General features: G+C 37.4%; 3 pseudogenes; 2 read left to right on the forward strand and 1 right to left on the reverse strand.

Annotated features, from left to right (window-relative positions):
- Positions 1–8,699: 8,699 nt before the first annotated feature.
- LOC114218755 (polycomb complex protein BMI-1 pseudogene) lies at positions 8,700–9,700 on the reverse strand (annotated as a pseudogene).
- Positions 9,701–15,560: 5,860 nt separating this feature from the next.
- On the forward strand, positions 15,561–15,677 carry LOC114218834 (U2 spliceosomal RNA; annotated as a pseudogene).
- Positions 15,678–17,039: 1,362 nt separating this feature from the next.
- On the forward strand, positions 17,040–18,019 carry LOC114218631 (olfactory receptor 51G1-like; annotated as a pseudogene).
- The last annotated feature ends 2,889 nt before the right edge of the window (positions 18,020–20,908 follow it).

Consider the following 20,908-nt stretch of genomic DNA (forward strand, 5'->3'; position numbering starts at 1 on the left):
CAAGGAGTCAATCCCATTTACAATTGCACCCAAAACCATAAGATACCTAGGAATAAATTTAACCAAAGAGGCAAAGGATCTGTACTCAGAAAACTATAAATACTCATGAAAGAAATTGAAGAAGACACAAAGAAATGGAAAAATGTTCCATGCTCATGGATTGGGAGAACCAACATTGTGAGGATGTCAATGTTACCTAGGGCAAACTACACATTCAGTGCAATCCCCATCAAAATACCATCCAGTTTTTTCAAAGAAATGGAACAAATAATCCTAAAATTTGTATGGAACCAGAAGAGACCCAGAATAGCCAGAGGAATGTTGAAAAAGAAAAGCAAAGCTGGCGGCATCACAATTCCGGACTTCCAGCTCTATTACAAAGCTGTCATCATCAAGACAGTATGGCACTGGCACAAAAACAGACACATAGATCAATGGAACAGAATCGAGAGCCCAGAAATGGACCCTCAACTCTATGGTCAACTTATCTTTGACAAAGCAGGAAAGAATGTCCAATGGAAAAAAAACAGTCTCTTCAACAAATGGTGTTGGGAAAATTGGACAGCCACATGCAGAAGAATGAAACTGGACCATTTCCTTACACCACACACAAAAATAGACTCCAAATGGTTGAAAGACCTAAACGTGAGACAGGAGTCCATCGAAATCCTAAAGGAGAACACAGGCAGCAACCTCTTCGGCCTCAGCTGCAGCAACTTCTTCCTAGAAACATCGCCAAAGGCAAGGGAAGCAAGGGCAAAAATGAACTATTGGGATTTCATTGAGATAAAAAACTTTTGTAGAGCAAAAGAGACAGTCCACAAAAGCAAAAGACAACCGACAGAATGGGAGAAGATATTTGCCAATGACATTTCAGATAAAGGGCTAGTATCCAAAATCTATAAAGAACTTCTCAAACTCAACACCCAAAGAACAAATAATCCAATCAAGAAATGGGCAGAAGACATGAACAGACTTATTCCAAAGAAGACATCCAAATGGCCAACAGACACATGAAAAAGTGCTCAACATCGCTCGGCATCAGGGAAATCCAAATCAAAACCTCCATGAGATACCACCTCACACCAGTCAGAATGGCTAAAATTAACAAGTCAGGAAACGACAGTTGTTGGTGGGGATGTGGAGAAAGGGGAACCCTCCTACACTGCTGGTGGGAATGCAAGCTGCTGCAACCACTCTGGAAAACAGTATGGAGGTTCCTCAAACAGTTGCAAATAGAGCTACCATACGATCCAGCAATTGCACTACTGGGTATTTACCCCAAAGATACAAATGTAGGGATCAGAAGGGGTACGTGCACCCCAATGTTTATAGCAGCAATGTCCACAATAGCCAAACTGTGGAAAGAGCCAAGATGTCCATCGACAGATGAATGGATAAAGAAGAGGTGGTATATATACACAATGGAATATTATGCAGCCATCAAAAGGAATGAGATCTTGCCATTTGCAACGAGGTGGATGGAACTGGAGGGTGTTATGCTGAGTGAAATAAGTCAATCAGAGAAAGACATGTATCATATGAGCTCACTGATATGAGGAATTCTTAATCTCAGGAAATAAACTGAGGGTTGCTGGAATGGTGGGGGGTGGGAGGGATTGGGTGGCTGGGTGATAGAAATTGGGGAGGGTATGTGCCATGGTGAGCCCTGTGAATTGTACAAGACTGAAGAATCGCGGATCTGTATTTCCGAAACAAATAATGCAATATATGTTAAGAAAAAAAAAGAAGAAGAAGATAGTAGGAGGGGAAGAATGAAGGGGAGTAAGTCGGAGGGGGAGACGAACCATGAGAGACGATGGACTCTGAAAAACAAACTGAGGGTTCTAGAGGGGAGAGGGGTGGGGGGATGGGTTAGCCTGGTGATGGGTATTAAAGAGGGCACATTCCGCGTGGAGCACTGTGTGTTATGCACAAACAATGAATCATGGAACACTACATCAAAAACTAATGATGTAATGTATGGTGATTAACATAACAATAAAAATATTAATAAAAGAACGACATCTTGCCATTTGCACATATATTCTAAATCACTAATATTTAGGCACTGCTCTATTTAATACTTCCAATTGAGAACTGGCTTTTTCAGGAGTTGATCACCTCAGTATAAATAATAACTCTCCTACAGAAAATCTACTCAATTACTAAAGAAATTTGCCATCCACTGTTCTATGAAAATGAGAGATTATTTATAGCTTAATAGTCAAAAAACCCTCACAGGTCCATCTTTGAACATCTTCTTACGGAATTGCCAGACAAATGATCCGAACTTACTGACTTACCCGGCATTGGATGCCTCCCATTCTCATTATACTTTAATTTCTTTAATATGAATTTAAATCATTCTTCACAGGTTTTCCAATAAAGCAAATCAATAATAACATACATTTTGAAACCTCTGCTGAGTTAAGTAAGCCAAAACATAGGGAATTTTAGCCTATGGAGAAATTACAATGCCTATAAATGTTTAAGTAGAAATTATTTTTATCATATGACAGAGTACCATATATTATTTCTGAGTTACTCTACCTCAGCAAGGGCACTATCCAAATAAATATATAGAGGTTGTCTTTAGTGATGGAAAACTGCAAGTGTATTTTGTTTCCTTATTGCAAGGCACTGAGATGATCTCTGTAAATATCTCCTTATTCATGAACAGAGAAATTTTACTAAATTTTAGTAATATATTTCCACAGATGTATTTTCATTCATGTATATGTATGTATATGGAATTTGCTATATGACCAACGTAGGGATGCTAAATTAGGAAAAATACTAAGTACCCATATCCAGAGTTAAATGTATGAAAATCCAAAAATCTTCCATTGGGAAGATAGTGATACCACTTGTAAGCTGAAGAATATGTAAGAATCTTAGGTTTGGAGAACTTAGTAAGAAATAGTACAGTTGTAAGACAATAAATAGAGTGAGACATGGCATGATAGACAGTTTTCACTAGAGAATAATTCCCCCCAGACTTTTTTAAGATTTTAGTCTAAACAGTTTAGGGACTGCCAAATTATAGGGCGGGGCTTTGAGATTGAAATAGCAGAATTTGTGAGGATATGTTGCTTGCTGGGGAATGAGCCAAAGGAGGTTCATTTGCACCATCATGAATTTCATTCAGCGTGATGACAAGGTGAGCTTGATGGGTGTGTCAGGAATGGAACAGCTCCTTGAATTGCTCCTGCCTCTCCACTTGTGACACAATTTGTATCTACTTCTGACCTCAGCAGGCAAGAATTGCACCAATTCTTACAATCCACACCCTGAGCTTCCTTCACTTCCTGACATGCATTCAGTTAGTCAGACAACTTTATGACTTTCTCTCCATTCAGTCCCCTCTCTAGGCAAATTCATCCAAACTTCTCCTGATGACATTTCCTTTGCTCTGCACACTTCTCCTGCATGGGCCAACCCCTCTCCCCACCCCATACTGTGACTTGCTGACTATACTTGTTCCATTTCTTAACACCATAGTACAACATTTTGAAAGTCATCCTGGTCGCATAATAAACAGCCCCCCCCCCCCCCACACACACACACTTTCTTCTTTTTAGGAGCACAACTGACACTATTCCTCAGACACTTTACTCTATCCACTGATACCAGAGACTGGAGAAATTCTCAACGCCTGAGACCTCAACCATCAGCCAGTGCCAGGTTCTTGATTTTGCTGGAGAAAAAAAATTCAAAGACAAGTCAGAATAAAGTATAGCAGAAGCTTTATTGCAAAGCAAAAGTGCACACTCCAGATGAGGAAGTGTGGGCAAACTCAGAAAAATCCGAGTTGTGCCAGGTTGATGTTGGGCTCTGATGCTTATGGGTGGTTATAATTTGGGGACAAAATATTTATGTGGTGTTCTGGGAATAGGAGTGGATTTCTAGGAACTGTGTAATATTACTCATGCTCTATGGTAGGTACTATGCGCAGGCAGTCTAATTTTTCTCTTGCAGATACTCCATATATAGACATATAGACAGGGCTTACTAGGAGTCCTCTGGCATTCCAAATGGAGGGCTCATTCTCAGTCATTTGAGAGCTAGCTGGCTTTTTGCATGCATGTATGCTACAATTAAGAAACAGCAGCAGGATGCTTGTGGTCATGAGAAACAACAGATCTATCATAAGTTTGCTTAACCACCACAAGCTGTCAGGTGTCAGACTCAGTTCCCCGTGTTTTGTTACTCTTGCAAATATCCAGGGCTTTCCTATTCTGCCTACCTCACCACTATCACAGACACTTGAAGATTATGGAGTCTTGTGATCAGGAAAAGTAACCCTTAAACCAATGTCCATTGAAGCAGGGTTTGGAATATGTATAGCAGACTGGGCATCAATACTGAGTTATGGTGATCCACTTACTATGCTATTGAAGTTTCATACCCCAGATTTCTGCTTACTGTGGTTATATGGCCTTCAAGGTCCCTGTGGATGAATATTCTCTTTTGAATGTGAAAACAGCTGGATGTGTGGGTCAAGGAATAGGGAGTGTCTAGAGAATGACATTTCTGAATCGTGATATAAACTGGAACACAAGAGGAATACAGGGAAACCAGATTATTGGGGAGTTATATAATAATTTGTTGTTCCTAAATGTTTACTAGGAATTGGTTGTTTTCTGAGAATATTCCATGTATTAACCCACATAAACTTTAACTTCAATCAATATAAGTTTAAGTGACTTGTATAAGGTTAGACAGCTGACAAGTAATAGACCTGGTTTATTTCCACGCACTAACTCCAGAGCCCTCATTCTTAAATGTTTTGATAAATTGTCCTAATGATATGATAGTTTATTTGCATTTGTGTATGTGAGACAGTGGATGGTGATTATTCTGTACCTAATATTGGAAAATACCATCATTATTAATTTGATTATGGATGCTGGTCAAAATCTCCCTTTTTAAAAAATTCCATAAAGGAGCTGGTCCACATCTGAGCCTTTCTCTTCCTAATTAACACTTTCCCAGTGCACTTACTCACTGTATGTGAGCTTTTACCTCAGAATAAAAATTATCATCACCAGACAAAAACCCTCTCAAGCTTACCCTGTCCTACCATTCAGTTTATGTATACTCTTTGAGCAAATACATTTTTACATACTTTCCCTTTTTTTGGTCCTAAAATAAACATTTGTATCTTTTTTCTGTGTTTGTGGCTTCAAGAGTTTCACATTTCACATGCACTTTCACATTCACACTTTCTACTTTCTCTATCCCATTGCACAATTTATTTATTTTCTTTTTTTTTTAAGATTTTATTTATTTATTTGACAGAGACACAGCGAGAGAGGGAACACAAGCAGGGGGAGTGAGAGAGGGAGAAGCATGCTTCCCGCTGAGCAGGGAGCCCGATGTGGGGCTCGAACCCAGGATCCTGGGATCATGACCTGAGCCAAAGGCAGACGCTTAATGACTGAGCCACCCAGGCACCCCTATTTTCTTTTTTTATTTAAATTCAATTAGCCAACATATAGCACATCATTAGCTTCAGATGCAGAGTACAATAGTTCACCAGCTGCATACAACACCTAGTGCTCATCACATCACGTGCCTCCTTAATGCCCATCACCCAGTTACCTCAAACCCCCACCCCCCCTTCAGCAACCCTGTTTGTTTCCTATAGTTAAGAGACTCTTATGGTTTACCTCCCTCTCTGATTTCTTCCCGTTCAGTTTTCCCTCCCTTCCCCTATCATCCTTTGTGCTGTTTCTTATAGTCCACATGAGTAAAACCATATGATGATTGTCTTTCTCTGATTGACTTATTTGGCTCAGCACAATACCCTCCAGTTCCATCTACATAGATGTAAATGTTAAGAATTCACCTTTTTGATGGTTGAGTAATATTCCAGTATAGATATATAGATATAGATGATATAGCTATATATACCATGTCTTCTTTATCCATTCATCTGTTGATGGACATCTGGGCTCTTTTCACAGTTTGCTGTTATGAACATTGCTGCTATGAACAGTGGGGTGCAGGTGCACAATTTAAATTTAATTTTCCCAATAGAAATTGAGTGGACACATCGACAGATGAATGGATAAAGAAGATGTGGTATATATACACAATGGAAAATTAGGCAGCCATCAAAAGGAATGAGATCTTGCCATTTGCAATGACATGGATGGAACTGGAGGGTGTCATGCTGAGTGAAATAAGTCAGAGAAAGACATGTATCACATGACCTCACTGATGTGAGGAATTCTTAATCTCAGGAAACAAACTGAGAGTTGCTGGAGTGGTGGGGGGTTGGGAGAGATGGGGTGGCTGGGTGATAGACATTGGGGAGGGTATGTGCTATGGTGAGTGCTGTGAATTGTGCAGGACTGTTGAATCACAGATCTGTACCTCTGAACCAAATAATGCAATATATGTTAAAAAAAAAAAGAAGAAGAAGAAGATAGCAGGAGGGGAAGAAAGAAGGAGGGGTAAATTGGAGGGGGAGACGAACGATGAGAGACGATGGACTCTGAGAAACGGACTGGGGGTTCTAGAGGGGAGGGGGGTGGGAGGATGGGTTAGCCTGGTGATGGGTATTAAGGAGGGCACATTCTGCATGGAGCACTGGGTATTATGCACAAACAATGAATCATGGAACACTACATCAATAATAAATAATAATAATAATAATAATAAATTTTAATTTATATTAAAATTAAATATTTTAATATTAATATTAATATTAATATATTAATAATATTAAAAAATTAATAATAAAATTTAAAAATATTAAATATTTAATAAAATGTTAAAAGTTTAATTTTTAAAATTAAAATTTAATAAAAATTTAAAATAATAAAAAATTTAAATAAATTAAATTTAATTTAATTTAATAAATTAAATAAAATAATAAAATAATAAATAATAATAAAAATATTTAAAAATATTTTATATTTTTATAATAATATAATTATTATAATATAATAATAAAAAATTAAAAAAAAAGAAATTGAGTGGACAGATTATGCAGAGAAAAAATTCACAGTGAAGTGAACGGAACACTTAAAATAGATCCTACCCTCATTTGCAATCTGGAAATTAAAGATTAAAATGAATATGATAGAAAACACATATTGTATTCTTTTTTTAAAAAAAAGATTTTATTTATTTATGTGAGAGAGAGAGTGAGAGAGAGCACAGGCAGGGGGAGAGGCAGTGGGAGAAGGACAAGGAGACTCCCCACTGAGCTGGAAGCCCCATTGGGGCTTGATCCCAGGACCTGAGAGCATGACCTGAGCTGAAGTCAGATGCTTAACCGACTGAGCCACCCAGGCGCCCCCTACCCACCCCCCAAAAAAACACATATTGTATTCTTAACTGAAAGAATGTCAATATTGAAGACAAGCCTTAGTGATGTTTGGGTTAAAGAGCAACTCTTGTGCACAAATGGTGGAAGGGTGAATTGGCCTATGTTTTAGAGGAAAATTGTGTAGTAAACATTATTACTAAAAGTAAGATTTTTAGTAGAACACTTTAACTACTTACCACCTTAGGGAATAATTTTCAATATGAACATGGAAGTATAAACAGTATTTATCACTGCAAAACTTCCTGTAATAGAAGAAAATTGCAGTATTCAAAATATCCATCAATAAAGTAACAGCTAAGTTAAAAAATCTGTGGCATAATTATATTATGGAGTGCATAGCAGTACTTAAAATAAATATATTTATATAATTGATATAAAAGACATCCAAATTTTTTTTAAAATGAAGGAAAATTTGAGTTTTCCATTCATATGGAGACATGTATATATACATATATATACACACACACACACACATATATATATGATATGCACATATAGTTGACCCTTAAGTGACATGGAGTTTAGGGGTGCTGAGCTCATGCTGTCAAAAATTTTCCTATATAATTTTTTTTCTGAATGCATGAAACACAATATTTTCTTTATAGTATTTATAGTATTTATAAATATATCATACAATACTGTTTCCTGTTATGTCATATACCAATATGGCATTGTACAACAAGCATAATGCCATCTGATTCTTACAAAAGCGAATCATTTAAACAAGTCAGTAAAATAAATGGTAGTACCCGCTTTTAGGCATACAGATTGTAAAACTGAAGTTTACTATCCTTTGATTGGTTTTGTGTAGCAACAGAGAAGTAAAAATCAAACAGGAATCAAAATGGCTAAATATGCAATAAGTCGTTATTCACAGTGACATGGCTACATAGAATACATCATTCTATGCATATTATTTCTGTTTTTTTGAATTTCAAGATAAAAAGCACTTGTTTTCTATGGGTTCACAAAACAGCATAATAACAAGAACAATCAAGGAGAATGTAATGTAGGCGTTAGTTGAGATTAACAAACTATGGCCCAATGTTTATATCCACTGCAGAATTTTTCAAATCTGAACAATGGTTACAGAAACCATTTCACATCTTGCCTAACACATAGAAAAACATCTTGCCTCCTTTCTCAGAAACCAGTTCTTGAGGAACAATCTTTTCCATTAAGGTCCATATGAATATCACATCTAGTCCATCTTTTATAGCCAAATTTAATGTCACTACAAAAGAAAGCAAACTGGACGACAGTCACATGTATTAGCATCTCTAAAGCTGTAATGGCACGAAGATATCTATATAAATAGGGGATTTAAAATTTTTTTCCTTAAGAGTCTCAGGTATCAACCAGATGAAGTTGCTGACGACCCATTTACTGACGATTTTCGAGATCTGTTGGCAAAGGAAGGTTGGTGGTTACCGCTGGGGCTGCTGCTGGTTCCATTCATAGTGCTGGAGAGATGAGGGAACTGAGGATGAGGAGACTGAATGGGAGTGCTGGGGCTAGGCAGGCAGGAAGAGGTGGAGGGCAGCACCTCCTGCGGGGCTGTTGGCCTTGTCACTCCCAGAGTCACTTTCCAGTTCTCCAGCATTTGTCAGTCCATCTCTCTGGTGACTCATCTTCATTCTTTTACAAGTAGGTCGAACTCTGTATTTCAAAGGAAGTGGACCATTCCTTCTCCAGGTATAAATGTAGGCAATATCCATTAGTGTGTAGTAATCCTTTAAAGGTTCCTCTTCATACATGACATCAATCTGGAAAGTATTAGGTATGTCCATTTTACTTCTGAGAAACTTTCTTAGGTGCATCACAGTCATTGCTGCTGGGCAACGTAAATATCTTTTATCAATCACCTCCTCTTTAGGTTTCTCCTTATCTTTGTTTACTTTCCAATCCAATCTGTTCTGGTCAAAGAATTCAATGGATAAGCTTATTATCTCATCATCAGTTATAATTCTCTTATCTTCATCTGCAACTTCTCCTCGATCTTCATTAGAGCCATTGGCAGCATCAGCTGAAGGATGAGCTGCATAAAAATCCCTTCTTCTCTTCATTTCATTTTTGAAAAGCCCTGGAACTAATTTGTATACAATATCTTGGAGAGTTTTATCTGACCTTATATTCAGTAGTGGTCTGGTTTTGTGAACTTGGACATCACAGATAGGACAATATTTGCTGGTCTCCAAGTAACGCACAATACATGTTTTACAGAAGGAATGTAGACATTCTATTATGGTTGTGGCATCAATGAAGTACCCTCCACAAAGCACACACATTACGTGGGGATTTAGCTCAGTGATCTTGATTCTAGTTGTTCGATGCATTTCTGCTTGATAAAATATCCGCCAGGGCTTGTTCCAGGTCTCCAAATTTATTGTAAAACTTCCTTATGGATCTTCAATTGAAAATCCAGGAGCATGCCCTGGCTTCCCAGGGGTTCTTGTTGTTTTAGGCGGTTCCAGCAACCAGAACCTGGCACGTTTTCACGCGATACAAAGGGAAAACAAATTCTGCCCTATCTGCATCCCTGGCATTTCCGGAGCTGGGTGCTGGGGCCACAGGAGCACCTCCAGTCGGGATTGAGCTGGGGCCTGAGCGCGCGGACGCCCGGGGACCGGGATGCGAGGGGCGGATCCAGCGGCGCCCGGGGCTCTGTCTCGCTCCGGATTCGGAACTCGCCTCTGTCGGGGTTTCCATAGCAACTTACACTTACACTTGGCATCCGGCCACCGCTGCAACTCCGCGCGAAGCGGGGCCGAGCCCGGAGCTCCCGCGGGCGTGCGGGGCGGCGGGGCGTAGGCGGCAGCGGGCCAAAAGTTTTCCTATTATTTTTCACTCTCCAAAAACTTAACTACTAATAGCCTACTGTTTGCTCTACTGATAATGTAAACAATTGATCAATTGATTAACACATATTTTGTATGTTATATTTATTATATACTGTATTCCTAGAATAAACTATAGAAAATAAAATGTTAATAAAATCACAAGGAAGAGAAAATACATATACTGTATTGTATTTATAAAAACAAACAAACACATGTATATAAAAAAAACACCTAGACTGTTCAAACCTGTGTTGTTCCAAGGTCAACTGTATAATATATACACATTTATAGTGAGAATTACCTAGAAAATAACCTAAAAGAATACTCATCCAAACTAGGAGTCTAAAATGTAGGATGGATGGAAAAAAGTACAGAAAATGTATAATTTAGTTGAATCTCTGGGGTTTGACTTTTTTTAACCATGACAACATACTCAGTGTGTTCCTGTCTTACCTGCGTCGCTGGAGGCAAGCAAATAAATAATGCACTTAAAATTTTATTCATCAGAAAAATATATACCAAGAGGTTACAATGCATAGAGAGCTGGTCATCTACTCAATTCATGAAGGTGGTAACTCTGTGTCTTTGTTTTTCATGGCATTTCTTCACACATAAAAAAACCTCCCTGGGTAACTTGGTTAGAAGCGATGACTCTCTTCACATATCAGCGCGCATTAGAGTATCTTTCTGGGAACTTTGAACCCTCATTGACATCCGTCCTCATGTCCATATAGCATGTGCACTTACCTGGCTTTTATCTCTTGTCATATTGTATTTTATATTTTCGCATGACTTTCTCCTTTATTATAGTGCACATTGTTCCTTAGAAGAGACCATGTCTTTTTCATATAGTTGCTGCCATTCCAATGAATGAAGAAAAGGAGAAGCAAAAATAAAGTAAGGGAGTGTTATTATTTTTCTGGTAAGTAATTTCAATATAAATTTAACACAACCAGTTAATTGTCATAAAGTTATTAGAGCCCACATTTATCTCCAAGTGCTCTAGTGCACTAAGAGTTTCCTGATTATAATATTAAATCTTTCAGACATAACCAGGGATCAGTCTCCAACAAAATTGGATTCTGTCAACATCTTGCTCCTTATTTAACTTCAGAATTGAGAAAAAAAGAGAATAGGGGAAAGAAACTCACATCTTCTTTCCAGAAGAATAAAATAAATGACCTCTAATGTCTTCTGGCTAAATCCTACATCCTTTCTATCTTTTTACAATTAATTAATTAATTAAAACAAATAAGCAAACATGTATTGAACATCTATGAGGGCTATGTGAGTTGCATTACAGGCATTATCCCATTTAATTCTTTTTTTGTTTTTATTTTATTTTTTAATTTAATTCCAGTATAGTTAACATACAGCATTATATTAGTTTCAGGTGTACAATATAGAGATTCAACAATCCTATACATTACTCAGTGCTTATCTTGATAAGTATATTCTTAATTTCCTTTGAGTATTTCACCCATCCCCCCACACACCTCCCCTCTGGTAACTATCAGTTTGTTTTCTATAGTTAAGAGACTGTTTCTTGGTTTGCTTCTCTCTTTTTTGTTGTTCATTTGTTTTCTTTCTTAAATTCCACATATAAGTGAAATGATGGTAATTTTCTTTCTCTAAATGTGTCATTTCACTTATCATTATGCTCTCTAGATCCATCCATGTTGTTGCAAATGCCAAGATATTATATATATATAAATGCACACGCATTCTCTATCATCTATCTATCTATCTATCTACCTATCTACCTATCTATAGGAATATCTATATAGGAATTCCTATATCTATCTATTATCTATCATCTTTATATATATATCCCACATCGTCTTTATCCGTTAATCTATCAATGGATACTTGGGCTCCTTCCATAATTGGGCTACTGTACATAATGCTTCAATAAACCTAAGGGTACATATATCTTTTTGAATTAGTGTTTTTGTATTCTTTGTGTAAATATCCAGTAGTGGAATTACTGGATCATATCATAATTCTATTTTTAATTTTTTGAGAAATCTCCATACTGTTTTCCATATCCCATTTAATACTTAAGTAATTTTATGGGTATATAATCACAGTTAAGCAAACAAGCTAAGGATGTTCAATTCATTTGCCTAAAACTATTCTAGTATGAATTCATTATACTGGAATTTGAACCCAAATATAATTACAAATTTGTAATTTTTACATTAACATTGTAAACTTAGGAGCCATATACTTACATATCATTAAGTCAGTAGTAACTAAACTATTAGTAGTTAAGTTTTGGGGGAGTCAACTTAAAAGGTAAGCACTCCACAGAGTTTTGTAAATATAAAACAACATAGTGCATTTATTACTGTTTTGAGCAGCATGAAACATTGCTCAAATACCATAGATTTCTAAAGTTTGTTCAGAATATGGGACTCCTACATCTACTCTCCCACCCCTTCATCAGCCTTCCCCTGATGAACTGAACTAAGCTGAGGCACCCCTGCATGAATTAATCTTCAAGGAATCTGCAGTCTAGTTCCAAAGTATAACAAGATAGAGATGCTGGTGCTGGTAAGACAGGGGAAGTTGTACAATCTTAAGATGCATAGACCCTTTATTCTTCTTAGAGCTTTAATCAGTTGGAACCCATCCAATCCTACCATGTATTTAAGCTCAGCCAGCCATCAGAGATACAAAGTTTGCTTGAATTTGTCCATGTAGGTCTCCCTTAGGCATTCTCTGTTCCTGTGGAAATCCTCACTATCTCATCCTGAGTGACATTCATCCCTCAGGCCCATGGGTTCCTACTCCTTAAGTAGCATTAGTGGGTATGGTTCCCTCAGGCTTCCAGGAATCCTATATAACCAGGAAAACCTAAAAGCTTCTTTTTGCCTCAGATAGAAAAATAGTAACCTCCTATGCCCTTTAGGAAATATCTCCAACTTGTGCACTCTGAGCAAGAAAGCAAATCAATGAAAGCTCATCAGGTGATGGGGAAACAGAAGTGGCTATAGATTCAAGTAAGTCCATTATGGGGAGGAGGGCTAATCTTGGAGGAAAAAAAATGAACAATTTGCCAATGGAAAGGAGGGAAGAAAATGTGGAGTAAAGAAAAGAAATTGTGGGTAGTTGGAAATAAGGACTTGAGGAAGGTGGAAAAAGGGGATTTTGTAGGAAAATAATGCATAATGTGGTACAGTTATGTGAGATGAGATATGGTTGAGTGTTTTAGGTAAGTGGACAGAGAATATTTGAATAGAATTATGAGAAGGACACTTGGATTATTTTACAGAGACAAAGAAAGAATGTCTGTAGTTTGATGAATAAGGGTAACAATAATATGTTTTGAGGTGAGAAATAGTAAAGCTATCTGAGAGGCACTCTGGAGGATTTGAGCATAAAGGTAAAGAGAAAGGGGAGTAGGGGCAAAATCACATGTATAAATCTATCTCCTTTCCCCCATACACTGGAAAGAAGGATCTTATTAGTAATGACAGTGGCTTTCCTTTCATCCTGAGATCAGTAGGCAGCAGTTAATGTATTTTAAAAACAGGAATGAGGCGTGCCTGGGTGGCTCAGTCAGTTAAGCATTTGTCTTCTGCTCAAGTCATGATTCTGGGGTCCTGGGATCAAGCCCCACATCAGGCTCCTTGCTTGGTGAGGAGCCTGCTTCTCCCTCTCCCTCTGCTTGTGCTCTCTCTCTCTGTCAAATAAATAAAATCTTAAAAAGAAAAAAACAGGAATGATTTACCTTGCCTATCTTTCAGAATTTACTACTATAAGAAAAATTTATTTGAAGGAATGTCACAAAAAAGGAAAGAATTATATGAGTTAAATGGCTAACAAAATAGTTTAGAGGAGAAATCATGATAGAGGTAAAGAGCAGAAGTGAATTAGTCAAATACTTTGGTTATAGAAACAAGAGGACATATTGATGGGTGGATAGGAGTAAAAAGGCTTGAATAATCAAGGACAATGCCTAGTTTTTACATATTATCAACTATACAGCATGAATTACATTTACTAAAATGGAAATATTAAGGCAATTATCAAGAATTCTTTCTTGGCCATGTGATCTTTGATGTGCCTTTTAGACACACAAGCAGAGATATCCAGCAGACTGTTTCTTATTTCCTCATTCTTGTTGGAGATTCTTATAGCTCTCTCCACTTCACTCTCTTCCCTGCCCAACAAAACCTTTTCCTTTCAAGACCTACCTCCCTCATTGTTCTTCTAGACCTATCTTTTGGGTAAAATAGTAAAGAAAAGTGAGAAAACAACACATGCTCAGGTGTTGGAGGCATTTGCAGGAGAGAACAGGGTATTACTCAGGGAAGCCTGGTAAACATGCTCTGCAGTCTGAGTGGGAGGGGCCCTTTATGAATTATATCCATCTATTTCCTAGTGTGTGACTGAGGGTCATCATAATACAGAATTGGGACTACTTTCTGAAAGAGGGTTAAAATGTTTCAGTAGCAGTTACAGAACGTTTAGAAGCAGGGTTTAGATTCTAATTCTAATGATTCTTTTTATTTATTTTAAGAGAGAGAGACAGGATGAGAGCAGGGGTAAAGGCAAAGGGGCAGGGAGAGAGATAATCTTAAGCAGGCTCCGTACCCAGCATGGAGCCTGACGTGCGGTTCCATCTCATGACCCTTAGATCATGACATGAGCCAAAATCAATAGTCAGGTGCTGGTCTGACTGAGCCACCCAGGTGCCCCTAATTCTAATGATTCTTATACTTGCTCAGTAACATTTCTGAACCTCAGGCTACTCATATGTAACATGGCCTCTGTTGATCTCAAATAGATATTTAGTGGTTCAAATATAATAAATGTATAAATAATTTTAAGGAGTCTAAAAGTACTCTCGGACATTGGGATATGATTTTAACTCATGAATAAACTTAAGGAATTGGATAATGATATCTGTTTTTTCTTCATGTAGATATCGTCATTCATAACTATGAAAGAATCATTGCATTTGTTAACAGGAATAAGGTATAGATGTTTAAGTGACCAGGACTTTAGTAACACACATAACATGCTGTGTGGTTGTTGTGACTGAAGGAAAGTGTGGCAGAAAAAGTATAGATTGGTAAAATATTGAGCTAGTGAAGTGTCTGAATAAACTGAATTTGTTGTTTTAACATTGCTTTGGCATTAGGGACTGCATGTGGTGGTAGGCTGGAGCTCAAATGTTGACCAAGCTAGTCTCATGGCTTCAGGAAGCAGACAGGTAAGGCAGTCACTATTCTGGGAAATCATCATCTACATAAGCAGAGCCCTGAAACTGATATTTATGAAAGCTATTATTGTACCTGTGTGACTTCAGGCAAACCACTTCAGTCTCTAAGCTTCAGTCTACGTATCTGTAACATGCCTCTCTCATCGCTTCTCGGCGTTTTGGCTAAGATCAAGTGTAGTATCTGTTCTTATCAGTTTAATATAACATACCTCTCTTTTGATGTCATTGGAGATATTTTACAGTACAAATGTGATCATTAAAATGTAAAAATTCAAATTGAAAGAGGACTGGGGTAAGCACTTTCATAAATTATTTAATGTAATTATCTGTACCATATTGTGAGATAGGGTTTATTCACTTTGTAACTGAAAGACATTAAAACTGAATGAACAAAGAAGCAAAAACAAGAAAATTAGGAGGATGGCACCAGACTGTTGCAATTATAATGTGCCACTGGATCATAGTCTGAGGATGTGGGGGGTTACTAACTTCATTCCAAGACCATAGGGACAGTGAGGCTGAGATTGCTGGTATTTTTCCTGCTGCTGTCAGAAATAGCCCAAGGCCATGTGCAGACAGGAGCATTAGAAAAAGAGTTGCAAGTTCCAGTGACACCAAAAAGGAGGCTCCAGGATCAACAAGGCTGATGTAGCTCACAAAGCAATTGCATCAGTGGAAAAAAAATGTTAACAATTCACTTAAGTAAAACACTGGCCTGATTGCAGTTTAAGTATACATAGATGAACCTTGGTAGAGAATATGAAATGGAAACCAAACTCCAAATACCCATGATTGAGTAAGTGAGGTAAGTGCTATTTACCCTTGGATGGGCTTCTGGTTCCCATTTAAAACAGTCTGAAGGCTCATTTATTTCCCTCTCTAATTGGTACCAACCCTCACTGCATATATACTGTTTTTGAAGTATCCATTCATATCTTATGATTTGATTAGGCTTATGGGTTTTTTTCCATTGAAGATAGCTAACTATAAATAGCTATTATGCATTTATTGCCTAAGCTTTTTCTGACATCCCTTCTAAAATGTTTCCATCCAGTGTCCTTGTCAGAGTAAAATGATTGCTTAACATGGAGAGATCAGGGTCTTGGAAAATATCCTTACTTAACATCATACACAAAAATAAATGGCAAGTAAATGATAAATCTGAAAGTAAATAGAAACAAACCAACCTATCAGAATGTTAGTAGAAAAGATAGGAGAATATATTATAAATTTAGGGGAGGGAAGAGTATCTTGTGAATGACTCAAAATCCAGAATCAATGGAATAAAAGACTGACAAAAAACTACATAACCATTAACCATTTAAAGGATTAAAAAGTAATATATTAAAAGAGGATGGTGTCCTATATGCTGGCTACTTGAACATAATAATAAAAATAAACAAATAAATAAAAAAGAAAAAAGGCTCACAAAAAAGAGATTACAATAAAAAAGATGATGTATTTGGATAATTTTTCAAAATCATTTTACAAACTGTATAGATAATGTCTCTACAAAGCAATAAGAGTTAAGAAAAAACCTAATGTAGAAACATGAGTTGCTGTCTTCTCAATGTTGTGTGTTTTTCTTCCTTCTAGGAGCTCATATTTTTACGGTACAAAAATGGCTACTTGGGACAGCCTCATGATGGGTTCTAACTCCAGTACTGAACTGTTTGTTTCATTCTATCTCACTGGGATTCCTGGTTATGAGAATGTTAATCACTTTGTTTCCATACTTTTTTGTATGTTCTACCTGATTGGAATAGTGGGCAACTGGACAATCTTTCACATCATCTACACAGACAAGAGTCTCCATGAGGCCATGTACTACTTCCTGGCCATGCTGTCTCTCACTGACATGGGCATGTCATTCTCCACCCTGCCCACAGTATTAAAAATCTTCTGGTTTGATGCTAGGGAGATTGAGGTGAATGCTTGTGTTGCCCAGATGTATTTTATTCATACTTTTTCTCTGATGGAGTCAGCTGTGCTTCTAGCCATGGCTTTTGACCGGTATATTGCCATTTGTGATCCTTTGAGGTATTCCAGAAAACTCACCCCACAACACATTATCTACATAGGGGTCTTCATTATAATCGGATGCTCCATTGTCCTCCCTGTCATTCTTGTTCGTATTCCCACATTTCCTTCTGTCACTCCCATGTTCTCTCCCACTCTTTCTGCTTGCATCAAGAAGTCATCCAGTTGGCCTGTGCTGACATCTCATTCAACATTTTATATGGCTTGTTTGTTGTTGCATTTTATTGGGGTGTAGATTCTCTAGGAATCTTGTTATCTTATGCTTTCATCCTCCATTCTGTGCTAGGCATTGCATCCCAGAGAGGAAAGCTCAAAACCCTCAATACATGTGCTTCCCACATTTGTGCTGTGCTCATTCTGTATGTGCCCATGATAGGGCTATCCTTAGTGCATTGCTTTGCTAAACACTCCTCCCCCATTGTCCACGTAACCATGGCCTATATTTACCTGTTAGTTACACCAGTACTTAACCCAATCATTTATAGCATCAAGACAAAGTAGATTCGCCAAGACTTCCTAAGGATATTAGCACCCAAAAGTGTTGGACTTGCTCACACTTAGAAGGGATAAGATTCTCTGTTATTTTGACCTTTGCATCCATGACCTTCATTATGAAGATAACCAGCTTAGAATTTCTTGGACACATTTGGTGTATAGGAAATACATGATAGTTAATAAATTCTACATATCTCTATAAGAAAAATATTGTAATTGTTTCTATCATTACTTCCTAGCTTTAATGCATCTCAAAATCCTGATACAAGGAGGTTTAGTAAGAGGAAATTCATTTCATCCAAAGCATTTATGGAGATATTTTTAGTTCAGGTTTGAGGATAAACCCAATTTTCCATGTTAAAACTAAGACAGAAGTTAACTATGCAAAGGTAACAGAGGTAATATGTAGCATACAGCACCACTAGGTACATTTTCTTTCAAATGAAGCAAAGTAGACATTATTCTTCAGATTTTGAGCCAAATCATAATAAACGGGTATTTCAGTTTCGATATAGAATAAATAGTAAGATTGCATTTCTTTGTTTTACTTCTGTTGGAATGAATGTCAGAAAAATCTTGGGCTATGAATACATTGAGTTAGTTTTCACTAGACCTATCAACACTTCACACTTACAGGGCTGTATATTCATGCTGAGTATAAAATATATCAAAACCCCTTCATCAGTGTACACTCCTATGAGGAAAAATGTCTTCAGAACTTTAAAAAAATAGAGTAAAAGAGAGATGCCAAAAACTGCCAAAGACTCCCTGTCTCATCTAATTCCCTAGGAGAGAAGAGGAAACAAATTTTCAACATTGAAGCTTAAAGTGTACACTCTAATGGGAGGATAGAAATGTATCAGAAGCGAGGGGAGGAGCAAGATGGCAGAGGAGTAGGAGACCTAAATTTTGTCTGGTCCCAGGAATTCAGCTAGATAGGGATCAAACCATTCTGAACACCTATGAACTCAACAGGAGACTGAAGAAAAGAATAGCAGCAACTGTCTGAACAGAGAAGAGACCACTTTCTGGAAGAATCATATTATCTCCCTTCATAGTAGTTAACTTTATTTTTGGTATATATAAGTTGTTCTCTCCATAAAATTTTGGGATACAGTTTCTTTGTCTGGTTTTGGGATCAAGGTAATGGTGGCCCCATTAAATGAGTTTGGAAGTTTTCCTTCCATTTCTATTTTTTGGAACAGTTGCAGAAGAATGGGTATTACTTCTTCTTTAAAAGTTTGGTAGAATTCCCCTGGGAAGCCATCTGGCCCTGGGCTTTTGTTTGTTGGGAGATTTTTGATGGCTGCTTCAATTTCCTTAGTGGTTATAGGTCTGTTCAGGTTTTCTATTTCTTCCTGGTTCCGTTTTGGTAGTTGATACATCTCTGGGAATGCATCCATTTCTTCCAGGTTATCTAATTTGCTGGCATAGAGTTGCTCATAAGATGTTCTTATAATTGTTTGTATTTCTTTGGTGTTGGTTGTGATCTCTCCTCTTTCATTCATGATTTTGTTGATTTGGGTCATTTCTCTTTGCTTTTTGATAAGTCTGGCCAGGGGTTTATCAATCTTGTTAATTCTCTCAAAGAACCAGCTCCTAGTTTCATTGATCTGTTCTACTGTTCTTTTGGTTTCTAGTTCATTGATTTCTGCTCTGATCTTGATTATTTCTCTTCTCCTGCTGGGTTTAGGCTTTATTTGCTGTTCTTTCTCCAGCTCCTTTAGGTGTAGGGTTAGGTTGTGTATTTGAGACCTTTGTTGTTTTTTGAGAAAGGCTTGTATTGCTATATACTTTCCTCTTGGGACTGCCTTTGCTGCATCCGAAAGATTTTGAACAGTTGTGTTTTCATTTTCATTGATTTCCATGAATTTTTTTTAATTCTTCTTTAATTTCCTGGTTGACCCATTCATTCTTTAGTAGGATGCTCTTTAGCCTCCATGTATTGGAGTTCTTTCCAACTTTCCTCTTGTGATTGAGTTCTAGTTTCAAAGCATTGTGGTCTGAAAATATGCAGGGAATAATCCCAATCTTTTGGTACTGGTTGAGACCTGATTCGTGACCTAGGATGTGCTCTATTCTGGAGAATGTTCCATGAACACTAGAGAAGAATGTATATTCCATTGCTTTAGGATGGAATGTTCTTAATATTTATGTGAAGTCCATTTGTTCCAGTGTGTCATTTAAAGTCTTTATTTCCTTGTTGATCTTTTGCTTAGATGATCTGTCCAGTTCAGTGAGGGGGGTGTTAAAGTCCCCACTATTATTGTGTTGTTGTCAATGTGTTTCTTTGCTTTTGTTATTAATTGGCTTATATAATTGGCTGCTCCCATGTTAGGGGCATAGATATTTACAGTTGTTAGATCTTCTTGTTGGATAGACCCTTTAAGTAGGATATAGTGTCCTTCCTCATCTCTTATTATAGTCTTTGGTTTAAAATCTAATTTGTCTGATAGGAGGATTGCCAATCCAGCTTTCTTTTGGTGTCCATTAGCATGGTAAATTGTTTTCCACCCTCTCACTTTCAATCTGGGGGTGTTTTGGGTCTAAAATGTGTATCTTGCAGACAGCATATCAATGGGTCTTGTGTTTTTATCCAATCTGATAGCCTGTGTCTTTTGATTGGGGCATTTAGCCCATTTACATTCAGGGTAACTATTGAAAGATATGAATTTAGTGCCATTGTATTGCCTGTAAGTGGACTGTTACTGTATATTGTCTGTGTTCCTTTCTGGTCTATGTTGCTTTTAGGCTCTCTCTTTGCATAGGAGACTCCTTTCAAGATTTCTTGTAGGGTTGGTTTTGTGTTTGCAAATTCCTTTAGTTTTTGTTTGTCCTGGAAGCTTTTTATCTCTCCTTCTATTTTCAATGACAGCCTAGCTGGATGTAGTATTCTTGGCTGCATATTTTTCTCGTTTAGTGCTCTGAAGATATCTTGCCAGTCCTTTCTGGCCT

This window comes from Eumetopias jubatus, unplaced genomic scaffold (genome assembly GCF_037043125.1).
Source record: "Eumetopias jubatus isolate StellerSeaLion01/CBP00866 unplaced genomic scaffold, mEumJub1_p1.0 scaffold_13, whole genome shotgun sequence".
Taxonomy (NCBI): domain Eukaryota; kingdom Metazoa; phylum Chordata; class Mammalia; order Carnivora; family Otariidae; genus Eumetopias; species Eumetopias jubatus.